Consider the following 14,710-nt stretch of genomic DNA (forward strand, 5'->3'; position numbering starts at 1 on the left):
CTTCTGCTTAGAGCTCTCTGCTTTTCTTTATTGTAGTAAATACTTAAACACAATGGCCTTCAGAGTCTTAAAACCATTTTACAGAAAGTGCTCCAGCCTTTAATTCCCTTCTCTCAAACTTCTCTCTCTCAACCTTCAAAGATTCTCACCTTCGCTGTCCGTTCGTGCTAAATTTCTCTCAAAATATCATCTTATGTTTCTATCTGTACCTTTAATTCTCTCACGCATTCATCCTCCAACTTCTTGATTTTAGGGAGAGCCAAAGAGAGTGACCTGCGGTGGAGTCAACGAAGGCGACTAAGTTAGAGGAAAGAGATCAATGTGCATTGAAGTTGAGATGAGAAAACAAAAATTTGAGTTGAGCATTGTTTTGGTTTCTTGGCCATGAAATCTATGGTGTGTGGGGATCTTTTGGTGTGGTTTTCATAGGGTGCTCACCACTGCTTTTTTTTTTCTTTTTTTTTTTTCCTTTTTGGATACGAAAAACATAAGAGATTTGTGTGTTATGGTGGTGCTGGGTGCTATTGGTGGTGGTGTTAGGAGGTGCAATGGTTCAACTATGGTAGTTTAATCATGTGACAGGGTACTAAGGGGTCGTTGGGTTGCTGGTTTCCCATGGGCTGTAGGTAGTGGTGGCGCTATGGCGGAGGAAGCTTACGAGATTGTCGTGCATGAAAGAAATTGTGCTCTATTTTTTAAGAGCAAAAACAGAGGTTTGTTGGGTGGTTAGGACTTTGCGTCTGGGCTATTTTCATCTCATGGTGCAGTGATTTTTTTTTTTGGTGGCAAGGGGTGGTGGTGCACAGTGGGGCTTTGGGCTTCTATGATGGTGGTTATTACTAGGTGGGTTAACGGAGGCTAAATGTAGTGCACTGGTCTTTCTCTCTATGTATGTGTGTGTGTGTGCAGTGGCTTCCAGATTCGAAATTGATGTGGAGGGGCTATTCTGGGTTCTATCATGGAGGATGAAACTCACGGTGTGGAGGATGGCAGTGGAGGAGTAGATATTGAGGGTGGCGGTGGAACTAAACTTGCTATATTCCTTTTCTGTTTTGAGAGTTTAACCGTGTGTATGAGGCTATCGTGGGTTTGGTGAAATTTCTGACGTGGCAGCAGATGAAAGGGAGGCTGTTATATGCACAATATAGGTTAGACAGCTTAGAAGCGGAACTCCTCTCTTAATTAGCGTTTAGGCTATCTACTTCTGTGATTTGGGCCTTACTGGGCTTAGGTCTATGACTGAATTTGATGTTGTTATTGACCCATCTGGTTCTTCAGGTTTGATTGGGCCATCTGAAGGCCCATATCCACTTAACTTCCCAAAACAAGTGAATCTACAGTTATCGAAGCCTAGGGCTTCTGTTGTGAAAACGAAGGGTAAGGCGCGATGGGAGGGGGGGTGTATCTTATCCAGTGACTATAGGTAAGCATTCGACAATCTTACCTTCTAAATGTAGTGTTGCTGCTAAGTTTTCATTTGGAAAATTAAAACTCTATGATCTCAAGATGATCAAATCCTCGAATGAGGACTGTGTGGGTGGAGTTACTATGGAATCGGCAGAGGCTAATAATCAACCCCGCCAACAATCATGAGAACTCAAAGTTGGAACTCCCTTGGGCTTGGGAACCCACGGGGAGTTCGTGTCCTTCATGACTTGGTCCGAAGGGAAGCTCCCAATGTGGTTTTCATAATGGAAACCAAATCTGTTGCATGTTCATTGGAATGTTTCAAATTTTCATTGTGTTTTTCTGGTGTTTTGGCGATGGATTGTGATGGACGTAGTGAAGGTTAGTTTTATTGTGGAAGGGGGATATGGACTTAACTCTGTTATCATATTCCTATTTTGATGCTTGGGTGATGGATTGAGAATCAGGAATGAATAGTAGAATTACTGTAGTGTATGGCCACCCTGAGGTTAGTAAGCGAAGTTCAATGTGAAATTTAATGAAAACGATGTTGGGTTGGGATCAGGGTCCTTAGTTGTGCTTTGGTGATTTTAATGGATTATTTCTAACTCTAAAAAAAGAGGGAGCAGGGTTTGTATCGGTGGTCAAATGCATGGTTTTCGTGATGCAATATATTTATGTGGTTTAAAGGAATTGATTCTAAGGGATCTTTATTCACTTGGTCAAATTTAAGGGAGGGTGATGCACTGATTGAAGAAATGCTTAGATCGTTTTCTTACTACTCTAGATTGGCTTTCTATGTTCCTGCATGTTATAGTAACAACAATTTTCTTACATCGCATTTTGATCACCATTGCTTGTTATTAAACACTATTGGTTCTGTTGAACGCTTTCAAAGAGGGAGAAGACCATTTAGGTTTGAGGCAATGTGGGTTGGAAGCAAGGGTTGTGAAGAAACTATTTCCAGTTCATGGCAGGGAGATAATTGTGTTGATGCTACCGATGGTTTGTGTAATGCTATTTCTTCATGTAGGCATGATTTGAAAGTATGGAATGTCGTTCAGTTTGGAAACATCAAAACACAACTGAAAAATAAAAGATTGGAGTTAGCTCGTGCTACTTGTGGATCCCAATCAGGTTCTTCAATGTCTCTTATTAAGTCATTACGCTATGATATTAATATGATATTAGAATTTATAGCCTTTCTGTGTGTTAGGGTTGTCATCGGGTGATCAAAATTCAAAATTTTTTCATAGTAAAGCATCACAAAGAAAGGCTAGAAATTTTATTAATAAATTATGGGATGAGGAGGGAGTTTGGCATGAGGGAAAAGCTATGGACAATGTTGTTAACAATTATTTTGAGGTGTTGTTCGCCAGTTCTAATCCCTGTAATATGGAGGCTATTCTTGATGCTACTATACCTTTGAAAGTTACTGCTGCTATAATGAAGCCATATTCTGAAGAGGAGGTAAAATCTGCATTATTTTAGATGCAACCTTTGAAGGCTCCGGGTCCCGATGGTATGTCTCCTTTATTTTTTCAAAAATATTGGTCTATAGTGGGGAATTTGATGACAAAGTCTGTCTTATTTTGCTTGTCTTAATGGTATGTTCCTACGGCTCTAAATAAGACTTTTGTGGTTCTTATTCCAAAAAGAAGAAATATGAAAATATGAAGGATTTTAGACCTATTTGTTTATGTAACATGGTGTATAAGATTATTGCTAAAGTTATTGTTAATAGGCTTAAAATTATATTATCACAAATATTGTCAAAGTGCTTTTGTCTCAGGTTGCCTTATCATAGACAATGTGTTGGTGGCTTTTGAATCTGTCCATGCTATTAGGAATCAGAAAAGAGGTCGTAGGGGTGTGATGTATGTGAAGCTTGACATGAGTAAGGCTTATGACAGAGTAGAGTGATGCTTTTTGGAACAAGTTATGTTGAAACTGGGATTTAATTATCGTTGGGTGGGGTTAGTACTATCATGTATCAGTTCAGTTTCATACAGATTTTGTTGAACAGGGTGCCCACCTCATCTTTTGTTCCATCCCGTGGATTGAGGCAAGGTGATCCTGTATCACCTTACTTATTTATCTTATGCACTGAAGGTTTATCATCTTTGTTACGAAATGCTAGTTATTGGCTTATTAATGGTGTCAAGGTTTGTTCTCGGGCTCCAGCTTTTAGTCATTTATTTTTTGCAGATGAAAGCTTATTATTTTGTCAAGCCACTCGTTCTAAGAATGAAGTGTTGAGATAGATTTTGGCTACATATGAAGCTGTTTTGGGACAACAATTGAATTTAAATAAGACTGAGTTGCTTATTAGTCCTAATGTGGATGTGGAAGAGGTTAATGCTATAATGTCTATTCGTAATGTTTCTTCTCTTTAGTACCATTCTTGATATTTGGGACTTCCTTAATTTGTTGGGAGATCTAAAAGTTCTACTTTTCAATATTTGTGTGAAAGGGTGTGGGGTAAATTACAGGGGTGGAAGGAACAACTACTTTGTAGGGAGATATTGATTAAAGCAGTTGTCCAAGCCTTATCAACCTCTACAATGAGCTGTTTTTTGCTGCCTAAGTGGTTATGTCTGGAGTTAGAAGCAATGTTTGATTGGTTTTCGTTGGGCCAAAATAATTCTGAATGCAAAATGGATTGGCTTAGTTGAAAGTAAATGTGTGTTTCTAAGTTCCGAGGGATGAGTTTTAAAAATCTGAAGTTGTTTAATTTGGCGTTACTTACCAAACAATGGTGGAGGTTTTTAACAAAACATCAATCTTTGTTATCTCGGGCATTTAAAGCCAAGTATTTTCCTAATGTGTATTTTATGCATTCAGGTTTAACTCGTAAACCATCTTATATTTGGAGAAGTATTTTTGCAGCTAAGAGATTTTATGTTCTGGTTGTATTTGGCGAATTGGGAAGGGTTATAAAGTTCATATAATGCAAGATTGGTGGCTTCCTTTTGATTGTCAATTACACTCAATTACACTCTCTTTCTCCCCATCATTTCATTCAACCTTCCTCAACTGTTGATTGTTTGTTGTTGCAGAATTGACCTTTGCGGAATATGGAGTTGGTGTTTTCCATTTTTCCTTCACATGTGGTTGCCACTATTTGTTCATTTCCTTTGTTGTCTCGCCAGGTAGTTGCAGAATTGACCTTTGCGGAATATGGAGTTGGTGTTTTCCATTTTTCCTTCACATGTGGTTGCCACTATTTGTTCATTTCCTTTGTTGTCTCGCCAAGTAGTTGTTACAATAGTATGGCTGGGTACTAAAAATGGTTATTATTCTGTGAAATCTGGTTACCATACAACTTTGCAAATGTTTTCTCCTTCCAGTTGAAAGTTCTCATGCAGATGAATCTAATCATTATTCATCTTGTTTGGGGCCTCAAATGAGACACATAATTCTCATCTGATCTCATTTCATCTCATCCTATCTTATTCCCAAACATAATTCAAATACAAAATTTTTAAATTATTCATTACAACTTTTTCAAATTAATCATCACAACTTTTTAAAAACATCCTTATGCAATCATGATCCGATGCCCATCCTTTCAAAAATATCATTTTAAAAATGATATTATTGTAATTTTAAAATTTTTTAAATATAATTATATGGGCTTGCATGAGCAGTCTCCATTTAGAGATTGTATGTAGACTAACTCTTTGATAAATATTGTGTGCAGATATAGGACTCTTAAAATTATATCATTTTTTTTTTGTTTATATATCATTTGAAGAGATTATACTTTATTTGCGAAAGTAAAACAAAAAAGCTTAAACTTTATTGTAGTCAACTGCTAGTCACTTGTAATATTTTCACTTAGAAAAAATCACATTGTTTATAAATCCTTATTTTGTATAAATCCATAATATATTATAAAGTATTTTGTTCTAGAATATTTTATGTTTAAGTGTGATTAAAGACAAGATTCTTGAATTTTTGTTTATTGTAAAATAAACAGAGATATTTTACAGTTGTCTATTTAGTTAATTTTGTGATATACTTCTAATAGCTATAGATTCCATAGTAATATTAAGTTTCCAAACACTAGTTAAATTATAAGGTTTTTATATAATTGGAATTTACTAAATCTAAGATGAATTGGGGTCATAATGTGATTAGGCCTGGTTTGATTAGTAAGCTGAGATGAGATGAGTTGATATTATTTGTAAATAAATAGTAGTGAGATATTGAGTTTGAGATGAGATGAGATGAGTTAGAAATTGTTTGAATTAAAATGTTTTATGAGATTTTGATAAATGAGAGAGAAGAAGCTGAATAAAAATATTATAAGTTGAAATATTGTTATAATACAGTTTTTAATATTAATTTTATTTTAGAATTTGAAAAATTGAATTGGTTTTTGTTTGGAAGTTTGGAAAAATTGTAATAATTAGGTAATGATTAAATGAAAATTTTGAAAATTTAAAAACTTGAAATTGAAAAGTATTTGTATTTGTGGTGTTTGGATATTGAGATGAAATGATATGAGATGGGATAAGATAAAAGCATCTCTCTATCCAAACCAAGCTAGCTAAGACCTATTTGGATACAGAAACGGTTTCATCTCATCTCATCTCATCTCTTTTCATCATTACAACTTTATCAAATTTTCATATAAAATATAATAAACAATTCAACTTTTTCAAATACCAAATAATAATATTATTAAAAAATAATATTCTAACAATATTATATTCAACTATCAACTATCAACTTTCATCTAAAATCATCTCATCTCATCTCACTATCCAAACAAGCCAGAATCTTTACTTAAGGAATTTTAGTTAATCTAAGTATAGTTAGATCTCCCTTATTAGATATAATCAAAATTGTAATTTGATCACATATTTTACGGCAACATGCATTTTAAAAATTATCAAGTGTGAGCATGATTCAACAGTTGAATTTCACGGGCTCCATTCTCAATTTATAGAAAAGTTAGCATTATAAGATTACACTTCATTAGATTGTTAATTGATTTCTTAAATATGATCACGATGTCTTGACACAACATAATATATCATATTAAATCTAGATTATGGTTGGCATTTCATGACATGCATGAATCCGACACGAAATTAATAAATTTGTGTTTAATATAAATAGATTTGAGTTAAAACGGGTTGACCCGATCAAACACGATTAATAAACTAGTTGATTGCAGGTCAACCCGAGAAACCTGCAATCAACTCGTTGTGATTGTGAATGATTTTTTATATAGTTATCCTTGCATTACATGTGAAAGTATATTAATTGGATTAAAAAATAAATGGAAAATGATAGTATGACTCTCAAATATTTCCACAAAATTTGCCCACTCATATTTTTTTTTCTTAATAGTTAAGGATATTTAAAAAATGCTTAAAGAAAAAGAAAAGAAAAACAAAAGAAACTCATTTGCACTAGTGTGCATATTTGGGATGCACCCTTAGCATTGTCCAAAATAATTATATGGGTAATCTCGACCCATTTATATGAAACGGATTGAACGGGTTAAGCAGGTTAAAATAGGTTAAATAGGTCGTATTCATAATTATTAAACGGGTTTAGGCACATAATTATCCTTGTCGGCAACACCCCAATTATCCTTGTCGGGTCTAGCGCATAATCATGGATTGAATACGCAGTAAGTGAGATAAGTCGCAGTGGAATAAGTAAAGGGTTAGTAAGAGATTATACTAATTGTACCAAAAATTTATACCAATAAGAAAAACATCCACTAATAACAGTGTGGGGGGGATTTTCCCCTACCCAAGACCCAGGAGGCCCAGCCAAGCCCTGCCTAGGACGAAAGGACACAGATTCGGCCCACTAAGAGGATCTCCTGTACATGACCTGTGGGAGGAATGGTGTAGCAGAGGACGAGACTCATCCGGACTCTTTGGTCTGAGGTTCCTTAGATAATGTCTAGTCATTGGGTGCCCACCCACATAGCAAGCGCAACATGCGGAAGATCGTCGATTTGCTAACAAAGAACGCATGAACGGACCAGGGGAAAAACAAACCAAGGGGAGAAGGCTGGAGAACCACGCCACCTTTAATGGCCCTGCAGCCTGGGCAGCACGCCACATTAATAGAACTGTTGCAGGACCACGCCGCATTTAAGGATTTTGACAAAATGAACAGTACGGGGACTCCAGATCTCATAGTGATAGGCTTGATCTGCTCACCAGACTTCTAGTATAAATAGTTGATCCCAAGTACGAGGAAACTCTCTCTAACCCTTAAACTTTCTTACTTATTTACTACACTCCAAGAACACTTACTGACTTTGGCATCAGAGGCTCCCCTGGCTCCTAGGCCGCCCTCTTAAAGCCGCATGTGTTCTTCCCTTTGTAGAGTCTATTGTGAAGACCTGAGTTGTTGAAGCCTGGCCCAAGGGTGTGCAAAACAAGACATCAACAAACAGTAATATCCATAGTCATTGTCATTTCATCCCAAATAATATTATACTCTATCATCAGTTCATCACTTACGTCTAAATACAACGAACCGAACATGGTTAAAATATACATCTTAATCAACACAAATAACTAATATCGGTGACAAGCCTCCGTATTTATAACTGGGCAGGATCGGTCCTTCTTTCTTGAATAGCTCTGCTTGGGCTGTATCTGCATAAAGATCTACGACTTCGATAAACAAAGTTGCAGGTGAGACTACCATAGTGAGACTTCTAAGAAATCTCAGTAGGTTAAGATCCATAACAGTACTATTAATGGCATGTAAATCCATAATCATTTTTCCGAAGCTCACTCTAGATGTGAAAACTATAACGGCCCGCAAGAAATTCAATGGATGAATTTATTTAGACCTTAGAGAACGTCTAGAAATCCAGAAAATATTTCATGAATCGAGCGACCGATTAGGTTTTAGTCTATCAGTATCGTCGGATCTCAACCTGCTATGGTGACAATTTAGGGCACTTAGGAGTATTATTTTGCTAAATTAATTGCACCATTAGTCTCACATCAATATTTAGGATTTTACGGTGCAATAATACGTTTCCCATTTTCTAGATGATAGTATCAAAGAGTGCCTTTTGATTTAATCAAGGCACTTAGAAAATTTAATTGTACCACTAGACTCGTATGATTATTTAGGATCTTATCATATAATAATAAATTTTGTAATTTTTGGGGTGGATAGTAACACCTGGTATAGGGTCATGTGGCACCCGGTTCAAATGATTGTCAAATCGCTATGCAGAATGTCCAAATCTAGTATTAATCACTAGGATTACTTTTTGGATGGACACTTTGCACATTCCTGCCATTCATTGGAATAGTAATAGGACATTTATCACTTAAAGAATTAAGTGTGATGGAATGGAGGGCAAATCAAACCATGTGATCTTGCCACCTATGCAAATACTATTCCCACCAGCCAAAACACTTTTTGATCAACTATTGAATTTCAATCAAAACCTTAAACCCATGATGATGGCCGAAATCCTAAACCTTGTTTCAAACCCTAATGTGGCTTAGTTTTGATTAAGTGTTTAATCATTTGGATTAATCATTTATCCATACTATTAATCACTAAATTCTTCATTCATAAATCCTTAAACACTATTACATCTTGGTAATCACATTGGACCAAGAAAAACTTGATTTGGACTTGATCCCAAATGAAAGCCATTGAAATCCTAAATTGGAGCTCATCGGTTAGGCTCATTTTTGGCCTAGTGAAAATCACCACCAACAGAGGCTTCTTGAGGAAGTTTCTTTCGCCTCCTAAGGCCAAGACAAGGGCTAACACACCACTCAAGTCTAGCCCCTAAGAGTCACTCGATGGGAAGCCAAAAAACCTAAAAACCCTAAGCTATCCATTAAGCCAGCTTTCGAAGCAAGTGGACAGCAGTTGAGTAGCCCACTTTTCCTCCACCTTTTGGCTACCAACCTCCCATCCAAGGATCACTCAACCACACCATTTTAGCCCACTCTCATGCATATCACACTATCCTTATTCCTCATTCCTCATTTGTATTTTCATATCATTTTCTAGAGAGAACCTGAGAGAGACTCTTCAAGTAGTTTTCTAGTAGTTTTTGATCCACTTTTTCAAGCCGTTTTTAAGTTGACTCTCATGATACTATATTCATTAATTTTTTCCTCTTTGAGTCTAGTTTATGTTGGTGTATTTTGGATAATCTTTCATGATTTTGGAAAGTTAGAAACTAGATGGTTCAAAACAGTTTCTATTTTGGTGAAGTTGTGATGTTTGGTTTGGAAACTAGATCTAATGGTCGTGATATTAACATATCATATTATTAATTTTATCTATGTGTTATGAGTTTATTTTTGGAGAATAGTGATTTTTATTTTTGATGGAATAATTTTATACATGCAAGAGTTTGATTAGGACTCAAACTAGAGGTTCTAGGGTATGTGTTAAGCTTTAATGAACTTTTTGCCAAGTGATGCTAGATTTAATGCTTAGATCAAGTCAGAAGTTAAATATGAGGTATATGGTTTTATTTCTTGAAGTTTTATTTAATGAAAGCAAGGATCTAGTGTTGTTATTTCAAGTCAAAGCATGACGTGCATGATTTTGGTGTTTTAGTGCAAACTGAATGTGTAGGTTGTATCTTTGTGATTTGGATTGTTGATGTAGCATGCTATCACTTATATTTGAAGCATGAACATGTTAGGAGTGTGATTGTGGAGTTTTGGATTCCTTGGAGTTGATTTAGAAAGCATTAGACCAAGAACATCAAGAGTTGGTCCTATTTGACCTAACTTTGGTGTTTTGGCACTTTTATTGACGTAGTAAGTTTGTGATTTTTATGAAATATGTTTGTTGATCTCTTAGCATAATTTTAGTACCTAGAATGTGATTTCTGAATGTTGCAAAAATCGGTTTAAACATTTTAGTTTGATGATCGGTCAAATTATAATAAAAATCAAGTTTTTGCCCATTATATGAATCGGCCAAGGTGTAGTTCACATATTTGTGTTGCGTTTTAAATTTTTATGATTAGATATTTGGTTTTAGGACAAAATTTAGGTGAGAAATGTAAATTTTGGTAAGACTTAGAATTATTATGCAAAATCCTTATTTTATGGAAAAAATTAAAATTTCCCACAAGTAGATGGGTAAATTTGTAATTTAGCCATAAGTTAGTGATTTTTTATGTTTCTAGGTATTTAGTGAGATTTTCTAACCTGAAATATCTCATTTCGGTTCACATCTTTTTCACGTTATAGTTTATGTTACGCGCAAACATTGTAAGTTAGCCTCTAACTTACTCCTAGTGTATTTATGTATGTGCAGTGGTGAGTTTATTATTGTCATATTCTTTTCACTTGTGATTATTATAAATTTTATAATATGCCATGCCACGCCATTTATTGCAAGTACTTGCTTATCTGTTACATGCCACGTTATGTCATTTCATCTGTCACATGTTCATTTTAATATATGACATGCCACGTTATGTCATGTCATCTGTCGTATGTTCATTTTGATACATGCCATGCCACGTCATGTGCATAGAGTATGTCATGAAAAATATGTTCCAAGTCAATTGAAATATTTTATTTTTATCATGACCTCAAGTGCTTGGATGGAGTGCTATCCTAGTGGAACTTTATTAGAACTTCATTGTCCACACTGGAGTGTTGAAACTGGTGTGGAATTTCCTAGGTAGACAAGGTAAAGATCAACAAGTTTTGAATGGGGCCCAAATAACTAGTTACCGGTGTCGGTGGTGCCAACATGTTTATCAGTTTTAATTCAATTATCATGATGTACTCACAGTTGGCACTGATGCCTGTGATGTGATGCAGTACCGGGAAGAGCACATGACTCGAGGGGATCCGTGAAGAATCCACATTTTACGTTTAATCAACCATGTATATGTTGAACAAGTTCTTGTCAAGTTCAACTCAGTCAAGCCACCTTACGTCCATGTGCAATTATAGTCGCTGATGCCTTAAGTCGCAAGTCAAAGATGAGAGATGTAAGAGAACTCTTGGAGGCGGATTCACTCTTGGAAGGAATGAAGCAGCTAATGATATAGGATCAACTGCTAGAAGACGTTCTCGCTGTCTTGCAGCAGATTAGGATAAGCAATTTTGAAAAGCTGAAGGATCAACAAGAAAAGGATCCGAGATTGTTGGGAATCCGATAGAGAGTATGCAGAGGCGAAGGACATGCATTTTAGTCTGGGCGAGGATGGAATCTTGCTGATTAGAGGGAGGAAGATAGTTTTGGCTAATTCGGGAATTTTAAAATAGATACTAGCCGAAACTCATTCCTTTCCATACTCGATACACCCTAGAGGAATGAAAATGTATCGAGATCTTAAGAAAGGATTATGGCGGGAAGGAATGAAGCAAGACATTGCCCACTTCATCGAGAGGTGTGCTACGTGTTGGAGGGTAAAGGCAGAGCACCAAAGATGGGTAGGGAATTTGCAACCATTACCTATTCCTGAATGGAAATGAGAAAATATCTCCATAGATTTTGTGGCTGGATTGCCCAGAACCCCTAATAGAAAGGACACCGCTTGGGTAATCATGGATCGGTTGACCATGAGTGCTCACTTCTTATCGGTCACCACTAGAAACACACCAAGTAAACTCACTCAGCTATACATAAGAGAGATAGTTAGATTACACAGAGTCCCTAAGACTATATAATCAGACTGAGATCTGAAGTTTACCTCTCTGTTTTGGAAGACTTTACAAAAGGTGATGGATACCAAACTAAAGTTCAGCAGTGCTTACCCCCCAAGCTAATGGACAATAGGAAAGGACTATTCAAACATTGGAGCACATGCTATTAGCCTACGTATTTGATTTTAAGGGACCCTAGAAAAATCATGTCCCACTCATTAAATTTTAGTATAATAATGTTACTAGGCGACTATTCAAATGGCCCCTTACGAGAGGCATTGTATGGAAGGAAGTGTAGATCACTGATATGTTGGGATGAGACATGAGTGGCCAAGGTGATTGGACTAGAAATTATCCAAGAAATGACTGAGTAGGTGAAGTTCATACGCACAAGGATGGCCACAGCTCAGAGTGAGCAAAAGAACTACACCGATAATAGGAGAAGAGAATTGACCTTCGAGGACGGTGATTGAGTGTACCTCAAGATAGAGATGGCAATATGTGACATGACCCGTGAACCCGATACGAATATGATACGAAATTAATGGGTTTGAATTTGATGTTAACGAGTTTGGGTCAAAACAGGTTGACCCATTAAGACACGATTGCTTAACGAGTTGATAATGGGTCAACCTGTTTTGACCCGTTTAAAGAGTCAAAATTACACTTATAACCTTGTACCTAAAAACTAAAAAAACCCTAACCCAACTCAAATTCTTCATGAAAAATGCTACTTTGAGTGCCTCGAATTTCACGAGGATGGTGTGCTCGAACATTGCTCACTCAATTTACTTTCTCATTTTGACACCTTATGTTTTTTAATTTTTTTTATTTAATAGTTAAGAAAGTAATTATTAGTGTATTGATATATTTTTTTTATATTTTTTAAAAATGTTTTAAAATAATAAAAAAATATGAATAAAATAAATAGTCAAATGGAGCGCTACTCAGAGTGCAGAATAGCACCGCTCATTCTTCATATTCACGCCGGCCCCTCACTCTCAGGCTCTCCCACCTCGCTCGCCCCTCGGTCTCCCTCTCTCTCATATCTTGTCTCATAATCTTGCCAACGTTGGTTGCCAGTCGCCCACAGCAAGCCTCTCACAGTCATCGCCATCGGTCTCACCATCTCCAGTGCCCAAACTAGCTTCCCTTTCATCCCCATCATTTTCTCTGAGCTGAGTCTAGCTCTTTCGTTCGTCTATCTGTGTTTCAATGTAACACTCCCTGATGCACTTTGTTTCTGAGCTAGTTTTGATTTTTTTTTATTTAAATCATATTTTTGGTTCTTACTTAGCAATGTTTTTAATTTCATGTTTTTCTCCCCAAATTTCAGTTGTTAATTCCCAAATATTCGTAACGATGTTAAAAGAGGAAAGGGAGGAGAAGGAGTTGGATCTCTCTTCTTCTCCTGAAGTCGCCATCAAGTACAACTTACGAGAGTGCCGCCGAGATCATTAACAGTAATAAACTCTCACTTTCACTCTATATGTATAGGATTATTAGTTGCTTCTGCTTTTGTTCCTTGATTGCGGTATATATCAATAAACAGGCTTTGCAGTTAGTAGTATCCGAATGCAAACCAAAGGAAGATTGTAGACATTTTCTAGAAGGGTGATTCGTACATCCGAGTGTAAGCTTTTTAAGTTTCTTAATTTTTTTTTTCTAAATTTATTGTGCTTACTTTTCAAGTTTATCTGGAGTTTTCAATTCTCTATTGTAATGATTGAGGGTCCTGTTGTTTGTGTTTAAAAGGCAAACCGGAAACATGTACACGAATGTTAAGAGGGTGTTGCTTTCCCAACTTGCATTTCTGTCAACAACACTCTTATTTTTCGCCGCTTGCCAGAGATGAGAGACACTGATGTGTTAAAAATGTAAGCTTCGTTTTATTGTTTTAGTTTTTTTATAAAAACAAATGTCATCATAGCTTAAATTACATGCTGCCAAGTGCAACGAACTAATTTTTGGGCAATTCGAAATGTGATACTTCTATTTTTCTGGATACAGCGATATGGGTTGCCACATTGATGGGTTTATTGCTGTAGTGGCGCATACTGATCATGTTCTCCAGGAAAGCCCAGTTACTGAAAGGGCAGCTGATGTTATTGCCGCAGCTAATACTGCTGCAGAGGTTAACCTCAAGAAATCAGGGGACCACCCACTTTAAATACTGCTGCAAAGGGGTATTGAAGTGCTGCGGAAAATGAGTCATCCTGTTAACCATAGACTATATATTTGATATTTGTTGGGATAGAGTATAGTGCATATCAAGATGCTACCTAGATGGTCCACCTACACAAGAGTTGGAACTATCTTGGAGGTTATGAAATATATAAATTGGTATACTTGAATATTATTATTACTAATAAGAAAAAAGCATCATTTTTCCTAAGCGTTGTGTCATGCTCATATGAACTGCACTTGTAAACAAAGTGATTGGGTGGTAAAAGGGACTTTGTGTCTATGATTAAAGTTGTTCGACCTGTATACTTGTTTAATGACTCTTGTATATCTAATATGGTACAACACGTTTAAGCCTTTTCCCCGCCACCTTTTTTTCTTATAATGGAAATAGTTAGCTCTTGGTATTACACGTTTCCAGAAAGTTAGATGAGAGTTAAGGCTGTGTGGATGTTGAGCTGAGCTCTGAGTTC

The 14,710-nt window shown here is 36.3% G+C and overlaps 1 long non-coding RNA gene across 1 annotated transcript; it reads left to right on the top strand.

The window, feature by feature from the left end:
• Positions 1–13,030: 13,030 nt before the first annotated feature.
• On the top strand, positions 13,031–14,468 carry LOC108995780. The gene is made up of 5 exons (XR_001996910.2): positions 13,031–13,270; positions 13,390–13,516; positions 13,606–13,686; positions 13,809–13,930; positions 14,064–14,468. It is a non-coding gene; the product is annotated as an uncharacterized LOC108995780 (long non-coding RNA).
• The last annotated feature ends 242 nt before the right edge of the window (positions 14,469–14,710 follow it).

The sequence above is a fragment of the Juglans regia genome, chromosome 11 (genome assembly GCF_001411555.2).
Source record: "Juglans regia cultivar Chandler chromosome 11, Walnut 2.0, whole genome shotgun sequence".
NCBI lineage: Eukaryota > Viridiplantae > Streptophyta > Magnoliopsida > Fagales > Juglandaceae > Juglans > Juglans regia.